At 35.0% G+C, this 18,745-nt stretch overlaps 1 protein-coding gene across 5 annotated transcripts in view; it reads left to right on the forward strand.

Moving 5' to 3' along the window:
- The window catches only part of LOC136031200 (protein madd-4-like), a 369,461-nt gene that overhangs the window by 182,350 nt on the left and 168,366 nt on the right, over positions 1-18,745 (forward strand). The gene's annotated exons all lie outside the window — the stretch shown is intronic.

Below are 18,745 nucleotides of genomic sequence, written 5' to 3' on the forward strand. Positions count from 1 at the left end.
ACGTCACCCACTTGCAACCATTATTACACATATGGCCTTTTTTGACACTTTCCTCCAAAAATATCCGTTTATACTAGAATCAATCGTTTAGACCTATTGAAAAATCCCCAATAACGTTTCTTCTGATGAATCCTGACAATTGAGGCCAGCATTGCACAATCTACCTGCCCGATGACACCCGCTGGTGCACATCATAACACCTAAGTTTTTTTTAACATATCAATTGGGAGTCGGAAATTTTGCTTCAGTTTCTTTAGCCGAGTTTATGTCAATAGCCAAGTAAGTATATTTCACGTCTGTCTTGACATAAGACCTTGATATACTTATTTTTATTTACACGTGGAACCCGTTGAAGGGCACCATAAGGCCAACTATTCTTTCTGGCGTACCTCAACGAGGTCTTTTGCGCGGTAATGTTCTTTGGAAGATGCGTTTCCTGCTGCTAGGGCCAGGCATACCAGCATAATTTATCACCCCTTTACCCATCTTGACATCATACTCTAACCCTGAATGAGTTCTCTTCTAATCTCATAGAGAAAAATTTTTGACGAAAAACAAAAACTGGCTCAAGAGTTAGTTGCTCATTGCATCAATAATGCACTGTTTATTTTCTGTCGCGTCTGCTTTTCACCTGCTGGTTGAGACAAGTTTTACAGCCTCAGCAAAGCTTGTGTCTTTTTTCCAGCCGACTGACTTTGCTTTTTCTTAGTCCTTGTCTTTTTTCGCTTTTCAGTGTCTTTCACAACAGTACCGGAAACAACACTAGAAATAATTCCCTCATCATCAAGCATTGTCATTTAAACAATGGGGGCGTTCTCGGACATTGTATTTGCAGAGGATTTTTCTATATCTTTTTATCCTATTTGTAGAGGAGCCTTTCACGTTGGTATCCAGACACTTAGATTATCCATTCGTCTTATATTGCAAACTTACCCCACCGTATTGGTATCAAAGAGCAATGAAAAATATTACAACTCACCAAATGCAGCAGCCAACAAGTGCGTAAATTTCCCTTCGACTGAGGTTGCCTCTGATTGGCTAACGGAAATTAACATTTAGTGGCCATCGCGACCTGGACGAAGTTTCCATTGCCTTGCGCAAGCGGCAGCGTGATCCAGTTGATCTTGAACGGCCCTATTAAAACTCCTAGTTTTATTTTTTCCTTATTTTACCTTTTGTCGATAGAAAACTTTGTTTTTTTTCCATTTATTTAAAACGAAATTTAAATGGAGGAGTGATGATCCACTTTTCCCTTCTAGCACTGCCACCCTCCAAAATTAAGACTCTGGATCTGTGCTTGACTGTAAGTAAGGAGTGAACGGCCCAATAATAATCAAAACTGTAAAAAACGGAATTTTCTGAACAATTGATACATCAAAAGAATTCACTTTTTATGCTGATTCCAAATATAGGAGGTCTGGCTATAAATTAATCGGACTGATGCTTCCAAAAAGAAGTCGTATATGCCAAAAGAGAACGACCGCGAGATATGTAGCCTGAATCCTCCTCTTTCGAATGTTTTACCTCAGCTGTATCTGTAAGCAAATTATTCTTGCCGTGGCCTTTGTTTGTATAAGAGCTGGTGATTATGTTTTGCTGGAAAAATGATAAATATAAATACATATACCCGATTTTCAAAAAAGGGAAGAAACACCCCCTAAAAGTAATAGACTCTTATGGGTTTTTCTTCGAGAGATGTGTGTTTCTCTTCGAGCAACTCGCATCCGTGGTCATTCTTCTGGTAAAATTTGCAAATTCCACATTTTGCAAATGTGAGCTTAAAATATATACAGTAGGGTTTTCGGATCTGCTAAATCTGAAGGTGTGATTTTCATTAAGATTATACTACTTTTAGGGGGTGTTATCCCCCTTTTACGACAATCGGGGAAATTTTAATTATCATTTTTCCGGTAAAACAAAATCACCAGTTCTTATACAAACAAAGGCAACAGCCAGAATCATTTGTTTACAAAACGAGAGATACAACGTTCCAAAGAAGAGGTTTCATGCTACACATCTTGTGATTGTTCTCTTATGACGAATTCGTAGTTCTCTTTTGGAAGCACCAGTCCTGTCATTTTGTAGCCATACCTCGTATAAAATACATTATGTTTAATGTTCCCCGTCAAAAGCTATGAGCCTGAGAAAATTTGCTTGATTTTCGAAAGAGTGAAAAAATACCCCTAAAAAGTCAAGCATTCTTAATGAAAATATTACCATTAAATTCAACATAACAGAGAGGCCAACTGTAGAGGTTTGAAGCTCCTGTTTACAAAAATGGGGAGCTTTGTATTTTTCATTTTTTATTTATTTATGTTTTATAAAATCACGGCCACGGATGCGTGCTCATTTGTTTGTTTATTTTTCGTTCCATTTTTCTGTTTTTCTTAGATATGCTCATATCGAATCAATGGTTCTAGAAGGTCGGAAAAGGGCTCTTTCGAACGGAAATTAAAAGTTCTATCGTCACTCTTAAGTTACCAAAAAGATTGGAAGACAACTTGCCCTTCCCACGCCTTTTTTTCCCAAAGACAACCGATCAAAATTTTAAGATAATCATTTGAGTCAGTATAGTTGAAAGGCCCAATAAAAATGCCTTTTGGGATGGCATAACCCTCTAGAGTTCCTGGGAAAAAGGCTGTATACTATGAAATTTGCCATGTATCATGGTTGCAGTGGTAGCTGCAACCTAGTAAAGAGCAAACAACAGCCCGTAGTGACCGAAAGTTAAAAAACTGCCTAGTGAAAAAAATTGTCATCTGACACTGATTCAGGAATGGTGCGGAAAGTTTATTGCAAAAAGAAATTTATGGTGGTTTTAAAAAAAAACTGAACCCTCGAAAATGGCGTCAGATCAAAATAAAAAGTTTGAAATCAGCATGTTTGAAAACCTTAAACACGGAAATTACAGTCCCCCTCCTTTAACAAGAAGGAAAATGTTTTTTTTTTCGTTTGGTAGCGCTGTTCTGTCTCCTGTTTTTTTTTTTTTTTTTTTTTTTTTTTTTTTTTTTTTTTTTTTTTTTTTTCAGCTGGCCTAGCGGGTTACCAGAACATCATAGAGAACATCATAGACAGAACATTAATGACTCATTCAAAAGCTCTTCCTCATATCTACGTGGTTTTTATAAATTTCGCCACCTGCAACTGCCATATGGCACTAAAATGACACTTTTTTGCCATTTTTCAAGGGATGGCACTAGCAGGCTACCAGAACATCATATACGGATTTTTTTTATAGCTAATATAAAAGATATTGTTCATATCTACGTTCTTCCTATAAATTTCACCATCTGCAAGTTCCAAATGGCACTGAAAACGGCACTTTTGGTGCCGTGTCTCAAGTGGAAAAACTGGGGCTGTTGGGCAAGCAGAACTTTTAAGAGTTATATTTAATGGCTCATTAAAAAGTTTTGTGCCAAGGATATTATTTTTGTTTATAAAAAACTTTATGCTAGATTAGGTGCTGAAGCTTGTCAGCGCTTGGCTCCTTACCACCCTTTGATTAGACTGTATTGACTGTATTGTCTGTGTTATTTTGTTTTTCTTTCCATAGTGTACTTACTCCGCTTAAATTGTTAAAACAAGCGGGTAACAAATAAATTATTAGTATTATTATTTGAAAGCTATTGCTCATATCTGTGTGCTTTTTAGCAATTCTACCATTTGTTAGCGCGATATAGCAATGAAAACAACACTTTTGGTGCCACTTTTTAAGTGGGAAGGCTCTGAATTACAAAACAAGTACTATTGTAAATATTATGTTCCAGAACCCTTAACTGGAGGTTTACAAGAACCCCTCCTATACACTCCCTCTCCCAGCCCCCTTAGTAAGTTTCATAACTTGTCTGCTCACCAGTAAGCTACTGCAACGTTTGCAGACTACCACGCCATATTAGATAGATGTTTAATGACTCAGTTAAAAGCTATTGCTTATATTTATTGGGTTTTTACAAATTTTACCATATATTAGGTTTCACATATGTCAATGGTAGCTAGTTTTTTGGGAGAATTTGCATTGATTTCTTTGTCATGGTTGGAGCATTAGCTGCAAACTAGTAAAGAGCGAACCACAGCCCAAGGAAACTAAAAGTTGAAAAACGTTAAAACGGTCTTTTTTTCTTCTTTTTTTCCAAGTCTACCGGGTTACTAGAACATCATAGAGATGCTTCAGGGCTCATTCAAGAGCTATTTCTCATAGTAATGTTCGTGATATAGTACGTAGTTTATATAAGTTACGCCGTCTGCAAGTGCCATTTGGTACGAAAAAGGGCGCTTTTTATGCCACTTCTCAAGGGGTGGCGCTAACGGGCTATTAGAACATCGTAGATAGATTTTTGATAGTTCACATACAAAATATTGCTACTGTATACGTTCTTCCTATAAATTCCACCATCTATAAGTTTCAAACGGCACTTTTGGTGCCATGTCGCAAGTGGAAAATCTGGGGCTTGTGGGGTACTAGAACTTTTTAGAGTGATGTCTAATGGCTCATTTGAAAACTTTTGCTCATATCTACGTGATTTTTATCAATTAAACAAAAAAACAAGTTTTTTAGCTGAAAGTAAGGAGCGACATTAAAACTTAAAACGAACAGAAATTAATTCGTATATGAAAGGGGCTGCTTCCTCATCAATGCCCCGCTCTTTACGCTAAAGTTTAACTTTTTTTCTCAACTCTGCTTTTTAAGACAGTAAAAAACTTTAGCGTAAAGAGCGGGGCGTTGATGAGGAAGCAGCCCCTGTCATACACGAATTAATATCTGTTCGTTTTAAGTTTTAATGTAGCTCCTTACTTTTAGCTAAAAAAAAATTTTTTTATTTAATTTCTGAACGTTTTTGAATTAATGCATTTTGAATTTGGCTCTCCGCAGAGGAATAATTAACACGAAATTTGTAAGTTTTTTTTTTTTTTGGCTAAATGGCTTTCTCATAGTTTTCATCGAATGATTTTGAGAAAAAAGGAAACGGTGGAGGAAGCCTTGTTGCCCTGCGATTTTTTGGTTACTTTAAAAGGCATCTAGAACTTTTAATTTTTTACGAATGTTTTTATTAGTAAAAGATAAACGTAACTTATAAATTAGCTTACGTAACGAACTTTTGTAATCTCATGTTTTTATTACATATATGAGGGGTTCACCCCCTCGTCAGTACCTCGCCCTTTACACTAAAGATTAAATTTTGTCCCAATTCATTAAGAATGACCCCTGACTCACAAAAGCCGTAGAATAAATAGTTGAAATCACTAAAAATACTTTACGTAAAGAGCGAGGTATTAGGAGGAGGTGAGCCCCTCATATGCGTAATAATTTTGTTCGTTTTAAGTTTTAATGCTGCTCTTTACTTCCAGTTAAAAAAAACTTTTCGTATTTATTTTTTCATTGTTTTTTTTTTTTTTTAAATAATGCTAGAAAATTCAGCGCTCCCTTCATGGAAATTTTCTTCCCCAATGACAAATTCCTCGATGGAAAGTTCCATCAACATATCCCCCTCTTGTAAACCCCTCCCCCAACCAAAAAATCCCCCTGAAAACGTCTGTACAGTTCCCAATAACCATTTCTATATGTAAGCACTGGTCAAAGTTTGTAACTTGTAGCCCATTCCAAGGGGACTGTAGGGGAGTAAGTGTCCCCAAAGACATAGTTATAAGGTTTTTCGACTACGCTGAATAAAATGACTATCTCAGAATTTCAATCCATTGACTTTGGGAAAATAATTAGCGCGGGAACGGGCCTAGGTGCCCTCCAATTTTTTTGGTCACTTAAAAAGGACACTAGAACTTTTCATTTCCGTTAGAATGAGCGCTATCGCAAGATTCTAGGACCACTGGGTCGATACGATCACCCCTGGGGAAAAAAATAACAAAAAAAACAAACAAATAAACACGCATCCGTGATCTGCCTTCTGGCAAAAATACAAAATTCCACATTTTTGTAGATAGGAGCTTGAAACTTCTAGAATAGGGTTCTCTGATACGCTGAATCTGATGGTGTGATTTTCGTTAAGATTCTATGGGTGTTTTCCCCTATTTTCTAGAATAAGGCAAATTTTCTCAGGCTCGTAACTTTTGATGGGTAAGACTAAACTTGATGAAACTTATATATTTAAAAAACAGCATTAAAATGCGATTCTTTTGATGTAGCTATTAGTATCAAAATTCCATTTTTTAGAGTTTTGGTTACTATTGAGCCGGGTCGCTCCTTACTACAGTTCGTTACCACGAACTGTTTGATTCTACCATTCGTAAGTAAGATACAATACTGACAACGACACTTTTGTGGTCACTTCTTAAGTTTAAAATCTTGGAAGTATAAAACGGTATTATTGTAATAATTATTGTCCAAAACCCGTAACTGAACCTTTGCAAGAACACCTCCCGCATGTTTCTCCTCCAGGCCCCTTAGTAAGCTACGCAATTAAAGTCCTACAAACACCAATATATTAAATTAGATTTTTACAGGCGTCGTTCTGTTAGTTCAGCCCTGGACTTCAAAATTAGATTACCATGCGTTCAATTCCTGTTGAATTTTTTTTCGATCATGGTTTTTCTCTTCTTATGATTACTTTTCAGATAATCTTCGCTCTTGACGCTAAAATTTGACTTTTTGTCTCAGTTGTTGTAAGAAAGAATGCTGAAATACAAAGGCATTTGAATTCGAATAAGAAATATTTTTTAAAAAATTTACGTCAAGAGCGAGGGTTGAGGACAGGGCAGCCTATTTATACAAATAATTTATATATTATTTTTTAAGTAATTTGTAACTTTAGTTGTGACGGTAGTTGAACAATTATAATAGGTAATAGAGTGGCTGTAATTTAACATGGTTCGGTGAATAGATAGATCCGAAACTGATCATTCTATTGTGATCAAAGTCTTGTCCTTTCGATGCAAGTTACAGCTGTAGGTCTGTCTTAGAATTGAATATACAGAGGATATATTAAGCTTAATTAGACTTTCTATCCTTGATCACAATTTTCTTGTAGTTTGTTAAGGGGTTTGTCTTAGAATTGAATTTAAAGAGGAAATATTAAGCTTAATTAGACTTTTTATCCTTCATCACAATTTTCTTACAGTTTGTTTGAGGGGTTTGTCTTAGAATTGAGTATAAAGAGGAAATATTAAGCTTAATTAGACTTTTTATCCTTGATCACAATTTTCTTACAGTTTGTTTAAGGGGTAAAAGTGTCATTTTTTACCGAATAAAACCAATACTTGTAGAAGTTATTCTAACTCTGCAACATATCCTTCAAGAGTTCTACCTCTGCCGCAGATCCTTCAAGGGTTTAATGATATTCTCCTAAATCTCTTCAGATAGATTTCGCTTGCCGGCTGTATCATATAGTTTCTAAATATCTGTATTCCGTGTGTAAGTCATCAAACTCGGGAAATGTTAACTAACTACTTATTACTCTTTTCTTCATAGTTTGTTGGGAATTAGGCACTGTATATGGATAGAACATTGGTTATACAATCCAGCACTAGATAAATTCCATCATATACACACATATAGTCCGCACACTGACACATAAAAATAAAAATGATACAGATATTATTCAGATCTTCCATTGATACCATCTTTTCCGCCTCAGAATTCCAAAATAAAAAAATCGAATGGCACATTTTGATATGGTATTGGTCTGAAAGATTGTGTTCTCGCTTTCAATTTGGTGAAAGACAGGACCATGCAACTTTTTGAAGATTTTTAAATCTTTTGAGCCTTAATAAGGTTTTATTGAGCAAAAAAAAAAAAAATCCCGATACAATTAATTAACGATGATTTGACAATTTTTTTGTATATAGAAGTTGCATAGAGAACAAAATGCTATTAATGCTGATGTTGATAATGAATGTCTCCTTTTGTACCCTTTACCAATTAAGACGTTTACCTTATGATATCTTAGTAAAATTTCACAAGGATCTATCTGTTCTCCCAAATAGAAAAAGTCCCTGTTTAAAGATTTGAAATGTTTAAAAATTTGAAAGTCTATATTCCTTCAAGTAAGTTTGAAGAAGTCAGATTGAATTGTTCCTAATGCCTTGTATCTACTAGGTTACCTATGTCTTATCAATCTTGGAAGTTTCAATCTTTTTGGATGTTAGAAAAGAAAAGGACTAAAGTCTTTAAAAAGCAAGAAAGCCTTTCGAAGTCTTTGAATTTTCTAAAAGCCATCCTAAATTTCCTCCGCTACTGGAAAATACAGTTTAACACAAAGTATTATGAGACACAAATTAGTAAAAACTAGTGGGACATTTTTTTCTAAAGTAATAATTCCTTTATTTACGATATTTTTCCCATAGAAAACAAATAAAATGATCAAACGATCAAACGAAACTAGAGTTAGTCACTATTGAAATTTCGGCCAAGGCAAGTGGCACTGTACTTCCAGTTTGATATGGTTTCACCGGGAAGGAGCTTCATTAATGGAGGAAAGTGGTTTTGGTTTGGGATTACTATAGGTACTGAATCAACAGCATTTTTTCAAACCATTCTCATAAAGAGATAATGGAGTTTCACGAAGTAAAAGTAAAACTTTGATATTTTTTTTTGGGAGGGGGGGGGCTCTGGGTGCTGTGGACAAAGGTCCACTGGCTGTATCCTTTGTACTTGGTACAGACTCCGTAACAACCCTTTGAATATTTAAGGAGGTCATTTTTCACTTCATTGCAAATCAAAATTCTTGAACGGAATCTTCTTACTTTCAAAAAGTCCTTTAGGCAGAAAAATTTATTCTGCATAACTTTATGACCTTAATGATCACAATTTGAGTAATTTTGCTTAATATATGAACCAAACTTTTTGCGAATCTTCTTAATTTTTGTAGTTTTTGCTTTTAATTTATTTTACCATGTTTAAGCTATTTACAGTTCTGCTTGTGCAGTTGCCTGAAATAGCAGATATTTTGAAAGTATATTTTTTGACTAGGTTATTGTTTTAATTAGATTAGAAAGGTTTTCTTTCAGTCTACAGTTTTGCTGAGTGTTCCTTCAATTGTGTCAGGGAGATGACATGACTCCTAAGGATGAGAGCCAAAGGTGCAGAAGCTTTACAATAAATGTAGGCAGTAGATGTAGGCTACTACAAAGAGTATTGGTAACTCATAAGAGTGGAAACTAGCGCTAACGTCAAAAAAAAATCACCAGCGCCATCTAGCGTCTGGCGAAATTAAACAATTAGGTATCACCCTCTGCCGTCATAGACAAAAAGGCTAGGCCTTGTATGTTTTTTTTAAATGGTGATTAGCCTACCCTAAACAGCCAAATACTTACCTTTTAAGACAGCTTAAGATGCAGGTCAGGGTAAAGAACCGAAAACTATTTAACTAGTTGACATATCTGTTTAAAGTTACTTAGCCCAATTAATTAGCCTTGATTTACCCCCATCAAACCTAGGCCTACATAGCTAAATTAGTTCTTGAAAGAAAACCTGTACGGTTTGTTTAGTAGCCTACTTACACAGAGACTTCACCTTTAAGTGATATAAATATTCAGATCAGGCCCAACGAGCATGAGAAACTGTGAGTTATCAGTACTCTTAGGCCTTTACCAATTATCCAGTTTGACTTGATTTTTTTTACTTATTAAAGACATTTTAATTATTTCGCCAGCCACTACGCTGCGTCTGGCGCTAGTGGTTTTCAATTCCTATCTTACCCTGTTAAATCGCCGAAGTTCCCACTCTTATACTTTCCCATGCTCTTTGGGCTACTGTAGTACTTTGAATGGATGCGTACAAGGAATAGTATTCAAATAAATGGGTTTAAAATCTGCATAACCTTTGAGGCTCTAAAGACTGAAGGAATCCTGACCCCATTATATTACAACCTTGCGTATAGACAAGCATTAAACAACCATCCCTCTCGACATGCCCTGAAAGCTTCAACATAATTCCCTTAGCATATAACAAAGTGTAAATATATTGTGAATATAGTGTAAAATATAAACAAAGTGTGTTTTGTTATATTTCGAGATCTCCCTCAACACTCTCTAAAACTATCAACGTAATACTCTTTTTCGAAATCCAGGACCAAACATGCCCCCCTTTCCAAATAACAAAAGTTATATGTAAACAGTGGACAATTCGCATAACTTACAGTTCTTGCCCCAAAGGCTGTGAGGGGTAGGTTATTTCTGGATGCATAGTTATTAGGGCTTTCAACCGTTTGAAACATAAGAGCTATCTAAAATTTTGATGGGGTGTCTATCGGAGGAGAGCAGCTAAAAGGGGCATGGGTGGGGGTTCAGTTGCCTTCCAATCACTTTTGACTCTTAAAAAGAGCACTAGAACTATCAGTCTCCGATCGGATGAGCCTTCTCCGAAGTTTCTGCAACAACTGCTTTTATACCATGTGCCTTGGTGAAGAAAAAGAAATAAATAATACATATAGCCCACTTTACTCTTTGCTTAGGCAGCGCTATTTGGCTGTGTATCAAACAGTTCGTGGTAACGAACTGTAGTAAGGAGCGACCCGGCTCAATAGTAACCAAAACTCTAAAAAATTTAATTTTGATATCAATAGCTACGTCAAAAGAATCGCATTTTAACGCTGATTTTAAATATATAAGTGTCATCAAGTTTAGTCTTTCCCATCAAAAGTTACGAGCCTGAGAAAATTTGCCTTATTTATGAAAATAGGGGGAAACACCCCCTAAAAGTCATAGAATCTTAACGAAAATCACACCATCAGATTCAGCGTATCAGAGAACCCTACTGTAGAAGTTTCAAGCTTCTATCTACGAAAATGTGGAATTTTGTATTTTTTGCCAGAAGACAAATCACGGGTGCGTGTTTATTTGTTTGTTTGTTTGTTTTTGTTTTTTTTTCCAGGGGTCATCGTATCGACCAAGTGGTCCTAGAATGTCGCAAGAGGGCTCATTCTAACGGAAATGAAAAGTTCTAGTGCCCTTTTTAAGTGACCAAAAAAATTGGAGGGCATCTAGGCCCCCTCCCACGCTCATTTTTTTCCCAAAGTCAACGGATCAAAATTTTGAGATAGCCATTTTGATCAACATAGTCGAAAACCATAATAACTATGTATTTGGGGATGATTTACTCCCCCACAATCCCTGGGGGAGGGGCTGCAGGTTACAAACTTTGACCAGTGTTTACACATACTAATGGTTATTGGGAAGTGTAAAGACGTTTTCAGGGGGATTTTATTTTGTTTGGGGGGTGGAGCTGAGGGGAGGGGGCTATGTTGGAGGATCTTTCCTTGGAGGAATCTGTCATGGGGGAAAAAAAATTCAAGGAAAAGGGCGCATGATTTTCTAGCATTATTATAAGAAAACAATGAAAAATAAACATGAAAACATTTTTTCAAATGAAAGGAAGGAGTAGCATTGAAACTTAAGACGAACAGAGATTATTACGCATATGAGGGGTTCTAAAAATACTTTAGCGTAAAGAGCGAGGTATTTAAAGGAGATAATAAAAATATAAAATTATGAAAGTTTGTTACGTAAGTTGCTAATTTATAAGTTACGTATATTTTTTACTAATAAAAACGTTCGTTAAAAATTAAAAGTTCTAGTTGCCTTTTTAAGCAACCGAAAAATTGGAGGGCAACTAGGCCTCCTTCTCCACCTCTTATTTCTCAAAATCGTCTGATTAAAACTAAGAGAAAGCTATTTAGCCAAAAAAAGAATTAATATACAAATTTAATTTTAATAATTTATGTGCGGAGAGCCAAAACCAAACATGCATTAATTCAAAAACGTTCAGAAATTAAATAAAAAAACTAATTTTTTTTAGCTGAAAGTAAGGAGCGACATTAAAACTTAAAACGAACAGAAATTACTCCGTATATAAAATGGGTTGTCCCCTCCACAATCCCTCGTTCTTTACGCTAAAGTTTGACTCTTTGCCACAATTCTACTTTTTAAAACAATTAAAAGCTTTAGCGTAATGAGCGAGGGATTGCGGAGGGGACAACCCACTTTATATACGGAGTAATTTCTGTTCGTTTTAAGTTTTAATGTCGCTCCTTACTTTCAGCTAAAAAAATTAGTTTTTTTTATTTAATGGTAACAAAAAGGTGTATTGAAAGTTGCTTCTTTGGACTTTGTTCATTTTGTTAATAAACATTTGATTGGTCACCCATTCTACCAACAATTGAAGATAGAATTTGCCGTATCCTTAGTATTGTTTTTTATGTAGGTCTTACGCAGAAAAAAAAACTTAAGAGCAGTTTTTACAGAATGGAGTACCGAGTCTTTCATTAAAAAATGCGGTACTTGGTTCTTATAGCCCCCACACTCGTGTTCTTTCGGGAAAATGAAGTTTGGTTAATGCTAATGAAATAAAATAAAATGTGATGATAAGATAATATTTTATCAACAAAATTATGAAAACTACAACAAAGAATTATGGAAGGGGGGCCGCCAAGACAGCATTATATTAAATACGTAACCTAAACTAACCTAACTTAACCAAAATACCAACTGAATGTTTAATTATCTTTGAGTGTGGTATAAGACAAAACTAACAAAAATACTTATTCATTTTTCGTTCTTTTCTCATAAATTTGATACTGACTCTGTTATTTAACTTAATTCAGCTACGTTATTGTGTGCTACGGTAAATCCCAAAATCAGACATGCAAAAAGATGGTATAATTATCTAATAATGTTAATTTTCGTTTCAATTTTGTTTTTATTTTTTATTTCATTTTCAATAATCTGCAATGACCTTGCATAATTTTTAAATAGATAATAAATTGCTCTAGAATCTTATGGGACAAAAAGTCTTTATAAAGTACTGAATTGGTTCATTAAAAGTACCTTGTTCACGCCATTTCATTTTATTTTGTTAATCAAAAATGATGACAGGGTTTCACTTTGCTGTAGTATTTTACTGGTTTGCTACCAATTATGTAAAATACACTACATTCATATTACTTTAAAGTTGATGAAACTTCGAAACGATTTTGTTTGTTTTCGTTGAACCAGCAAAACACTAGTCTCCCGCTAATCTTGATGATTATATAAATTTTAAAGCAGTAAAACACCTAAATGAGTTCATAGATGGTATTGAGGGGCTGTTCTCTTTGATTGTTCCGTGTATAATATTAGTCCTTCAATGCAGGGACTTATACAGAGGAGCCTTGGGGCAAACTCAGCCCCCCAAAAAATCCTATGGGCAACTCTTATTCCAATTATTAACTGGAATCAAATGAAAAGAAATGAAATATTATTCCACCGAAAAAATGTATGTGCACGTGCCTTATTCAGGGTTATTCCCACGGATAATTTTTCTGGAGGACGACTTGTAGGAGAAGCTGAATCATAGTGATGTGGGTAAGACACATAGGCTTAGAAACTATAGCATAGTGGCTATATAGGCATAGTGGCATGTGGGTATATAGGCTTAGCATAGGCTTAGAAACTGCCAGTCTTGCAACAAATCTTAGTAAAACATGGAGTTTATTAAGGCCCATTCACAACGGGATTTGACTAATATAAAGATTTTGCTAGCGCTAATTTAAGCCAATCTGAATTTTTCAACAAAACAGAAAATCCTATGAAAAATTTGATTGCCTCAAATTAGAGCTATTTAAATCTCGGTGTTAGTAAAATCTCATTGTCAATGGGACTTTAACGACTGATTGGTTGATTTTTCTTTTTCAGTATTCTTGTTTAAAACTCTTCCAGTAAAGGTAATCAGTGTAAATGATCTTGTGAGAATTAAATAAAAAAAAAGAAGTTTTTTTAACGGAAAGTAAGGAGCGACATTAAAACTTAAAACGAACAGAAATTACTTCGTATTTGAAATTGGCTGCTTCCTCATCAACGCCCCGCTCTTTACGCTAATGTTTTTTACTGTTTTAAAAAGTAGAGTTAAGAGAAATATTCAAACTTTAGCGTAAAGAGCGGGGCGTTGATGAGGAAGCAGCCTCTTTTATTTACGAAGTAATTTCTGTTCGTTTTAAGTTTTAATGTTGCTCCTTACTTGCCGTTAAAAAAAACTTGTTTTTTTATTTAATCTCCGAACGTTTTTGAATCAATGCATGTTTTGATTTTGGCTCTCCGCAGATGAATAATTGAAACGAAATTTGCATATTTATATTTTTTGGCTAAATGGCTTTCTCATAGTTTTGATCGAATGATTTTGAGAAAAAAGGAGCGGGGGAGGAGGCCTAGTTGCCCTCCGATTTTTTGGTTACTTAAAAAGGCAACTAGAACTTTTAATTTTTTACGAATGTTTTTATTAGTAAAAGATATACGTAACTTACAAATTAGCTTATGTAACGAACTTCTGTATTCTCATGTTTTTATTACGTATATGAGGCGGTTCACCCCTCTTCAGTACCTCGCTCTTTACACTAAAGCTTAGATTTTGTTCCAATTTCTTAAGAATTGAATCACAAAAGCCGTAGAATAAATAGTTGAAATTACTAAAATTACTTTAGCGTGAAGAGCAAGGCATTAGGAGGAGGTGAGCCCATTATATGCGTAATAATTTCTGTTCGTTTTAAGTTTTAATGCTGCTCCTTACTTTCAGTTGAAAAAAACTTTTTCATATTTATTTTTTCATTTTTTTTAATAAACTAGAAAATCCTGCGCTCCCTTCATGGAAATTTTCTTCCCCCATGACAAATTCCTCCAAGGAAAGTTCCCCCAACATATCCCCCTCTTCTCAACCCCTCCCCAACCAAAAAATCCCCCTGAAAACGTCTGTACACTTCCAAATAACCATTACTATATGTAAGCACTGGTCAAAGTTTGTAACTTGTAGCCCCTTCCACGGGGACTGTGGGAGAGTTAGTCGTCCACAAAGACTTTGTTATAAGGTTTTTTGACTACGCTGAACAAACTGACTATCTCAGAATTTTGATCCGGTGACCTTGGGAAAATAATTAGCGTTGGAGGGGGCCTAGGTGCCCTCCAATTTTTTTGGTCACTTAAAAAGGGCACTAGAACTTTTCATTTCCATTATAATGAGCCTTCTCGCAAGATTCTAGGACCACTGGGTCGATACGATCACCCCTGAAAAAAGTCACTTAAAAAGGACACTAGAACTTTTCATTTCCGTTATAATGAGCCTTCTCGCAAGATTCTAGGACCACTGGGTCGATACAATCACCCCTGGGAAAAAACAAAACAAACAAACAAACAAATAAACACGCATCCGTGATCTGCCTTCTGGCAAAAAATACAAAATTCCACATTTTTGTAGATAGGAGCTTGAAACTTCGACTATAGGGTTCTCTGATATGCTGAATCAGATGGTGTGATTTTCGTTAAGATTCTATGACTTTTAGGGGATATTTCCCCCTATTTTCTAAAATAAGGCAAATTTTCTCAGGCTCGTAACTTTTGATGGGTAAGACTAAACTTTATGAACATATTTAAAATCAGCATTAAAATGCGATTTTTTTTATGTAGCTATTGGTATCAAAATTCCATTTTCTAGAGTTTTGGTTACTATTGAGCCGGGTCGCTCCTTACTACAGTTCGTTACCACGAACTGTTTGATACACATGGCACGTACCACTGAGGAATGCTTTTGTAACGACATATGACGATAGTCTAAGGTACTATATAGCACCTGGATTAAATTAAAAGATTTTTTGAACGTGTTTCTTTGCCTTTTCTTTGTTTATAGTTTATGTAGATTCTCTTTGTGATCTTCTACCTTACTCTTGGACCAAGAATTTACTATAATACTCTGGTTGTTCATGTTTTTTGCTATACTTGTAATATGTACATTTCAGTATTTTGGATAAATTACTTAACCAGGAAGTTGAAGGATTTAGCCAAAAAAAAAGAGTTGATGCGCCAGAAAGACAAATAGTACTTATGACCCTCTTGTTAAAACTATTATTGAAAAAGCCTTAATTGCATTTCTTATGATTGAATTTATAGAACTCTTATGTAAATGTGTGGTCAACTCCTAATCTTGAGAAAGAAAGGGGAGAGTAAACTCTCAAAGTGCGTGATTAAAAATCCTAAAAACAAATGAAGGGATTTACTGAAGGAAATTTTCAGGAATGAAAGTGGGATAGGATCGTGCGATCGAGCAGTGATGGGATGAATGCTAGTTTTCTTTTTATTGAAAGAATCATTGTGCAAATTCAGTTCTAATCATTAAATAAAAAATAAAATAAAATTTCTTTTGTGTTTTATCGTCTTGTTCTTTTATGTTTTAATGGGAAGAATCTTCAATTTATTAAATTGTTATTCATTTTAGTCAAATTTTGTATACACCAGGGTGGTCCATTGGGATACATTAAGTAAACCATGTTTTAATGAGGGTGGTATGCTCTTACGAGCTAAAGATGTTAAAATGTTCTTAAGAAATAATCGGTTCTGATGTTGCAATTTTCTTTTCTTATATGGGTTTACACTGTGTCGACACTATTATTAGCTCAGGCGTTGGCAACCCTAATTTGAGATTCGGAAATGTTGGTTCCTTATTTTATTTAGGTTTTTGCCTCTTTCGTTACATAAGGTGCAGAATGAATGTGATTTCCTTCTATTGTACTATTTTGAAAATGATAGATATTAGATCGGTTTATATATGATAATATTATAGATTTCTCTGCTGGGACTTTTCAAGTTTATATGACACTGAAGAAGATGTTAATAACTATATTGACCTATGTAAAGAGGGTTTAAGATTCTTCTTTGGATAGGTCTTATCAAAGAATTAATTTTGATGTTTTCGTTTGTGCCTTCTACCAAGTTGATAATAAATAACTTGAAAATACTAGTTTGAAGAACTTTTTGTTAAAAAAAATTTCATTTAAGCCTTTCTGAAAATAAAGGCTGAAGATTTCCTTTTTAAGGAAAAGGAAAAAAACTTTCTAAGAGGAAAATTTGGCTTTTATTGGAGAACATTCTTTAATATTTGAATATGAGCACTTATTTATTATCTATTAAATTAGTACTTCTGGTTAAATATTATTTTGAAGAATTTAATGCCTTCTCTGTAGCCATTATCGTAGTAACTCTTCCGAAGCAACATGCTTTTGAACACGTTTCCCCTGCCCCACCCTATTTAAAGCTTTTGTTTTGATCAACTTCCAAAAATTCCCCGAATCGTTTATGTAAACTTTATACTTTCATCCTTATTTGAACAATTCTGGGTTTCTCCTAGTCTGATGTCAATGACTTTGTAAATGATTTTCAAGGAATATAGCCTCTGTGTGACTTGAGAGCGCGGCCAAATCCCCAAATTGCTAACCAAACCTTTTCCTTATATAATTGCTTATAAGGCTTGAACCACTTCAATCATAAAGGGTACTGCATAGCACATCGTCACAAGGTTTTATTCTTTAAATTACCTTCGAAAATTTCTTCTCAAGATATCTCACATTTCATCCTTATTTTACTTACTGTCCATTCTTCTATAATGCACTGTATCTGTTCCTTACTTTTTTTCTTGGATTTCTTTAATTTTAACCTTGCTCCTTCTGTGCTCCTAGATATTTTTAATCTGATCAAAAATACCTTCCAGTTTGTCTATTCTGACGCTGTATCTCATTTGTAGTCTCCATTCTTAGTCAAGACGCTGCCCAAATAAGCTGACTCTCTAGTTTTATAATTTATTTGTTTCACCATTTTATAACATCCTGGGTAATATTTCCTACCGTAAATTTTTATGGTACATTTATCATAAGACGGCCTTGTGCCCACCAGTGGCAGATCCTTTGGGGGCTTTTCGTCCTTAGTTTTGGTGTAGTTAGGTTCTGTACAGTTTTAATTTGAACTTGTAGTGTGTTTCGACCGCTAAGAGGGTAATCTGCTTCCCATTGGTTTGGACAAAGTTTAATTTTGTTGTTTGCTTACAGTTTTTACTTCCATTTATGCGAACCCGTCGACAAACGAAATTTTCAAAACTCTTGTGCAGTACCTCCTCCCTTCCTAAAACCCTGGCTCTAACATTGGTGCCTAGCATTTTAAAACCTAGAGAGGTGCCAAGCATTATGATGTTTGCATACTTTTAGCTGTAATCCTTCTTTAGTTTAATCCTTCTTAGTTTTAATCCGTCTTAGAGGCCTTCTTGTGCTTTACTAAAACAAAGTTTAGAAGGATAGTTCGAATAATTCAGGAGAGGTCACAGTCTCGTTTTGCACGGGTTTGTTGCCGAACTGATGAATAAGCTCGTATCTGATCTTACTGAGTTTTTACGTATACCGTATGTGACTTTTAATGTTTTGCCGGAATTCCATACACAAGATGGTCTCGTCGTCTATCTATCCATTTTTCGTTGAATATATGTTCATTCGGAAACTTAACAATGCAATGTTTTCTGTAGTTGTATTTATCTTAAGCAGTGTGCACTTAACTATATTTCTATCCATAGACACGTGCCAGGCTTTGCATCTGTGTTAAGGCCTAGCCAAAGTCCAAAAATTTAACTCCCTTGTCAATTCTTTTTCTTAGGCGGCAAGTCGGTCAAATACAAAGGTATCAGTTTTCTTCGTCGCTTCAACTAAACAAACATAAGAGGGTTGAAATTAAGGGGTTTCTCACTCAAAATTACGTCAAGGTGCAGGTTATCCTTAGCAATTCTTATTGTAATTATTTATACAATATAATTTTTTTTTGTATTTATTAACCGACAGTTTGATGTCAGCACGCTACTTGTTCTCTAGACTCTGTTTAAACAGGTTACAACTAACTAATACTTGACTGAATCGCTCCTGAACAATCCGAGTGGTTAGTCCCTTGGTGTAATTTATGCATTCTCAAACGCTCCGATTACAGCTGGATCTAGTCTTTTGAAGGGAATTTTTGACTTCGGAAC

The sequence above is a fragment of the Artemia franciscana genome, chromosome 9 (genome assembly GCF_032884065.1).
Source record: "Artemia franciscana chromosome 9, ASM3288406v1, whole genome shotgun sequence".
Classification (NCBI taxonomy): Eukaryota; Metazoa; Arthropoda; class Branchiopoda; order Anostraca; family Artemiidae; genus Artemia; species Artemia franciscana.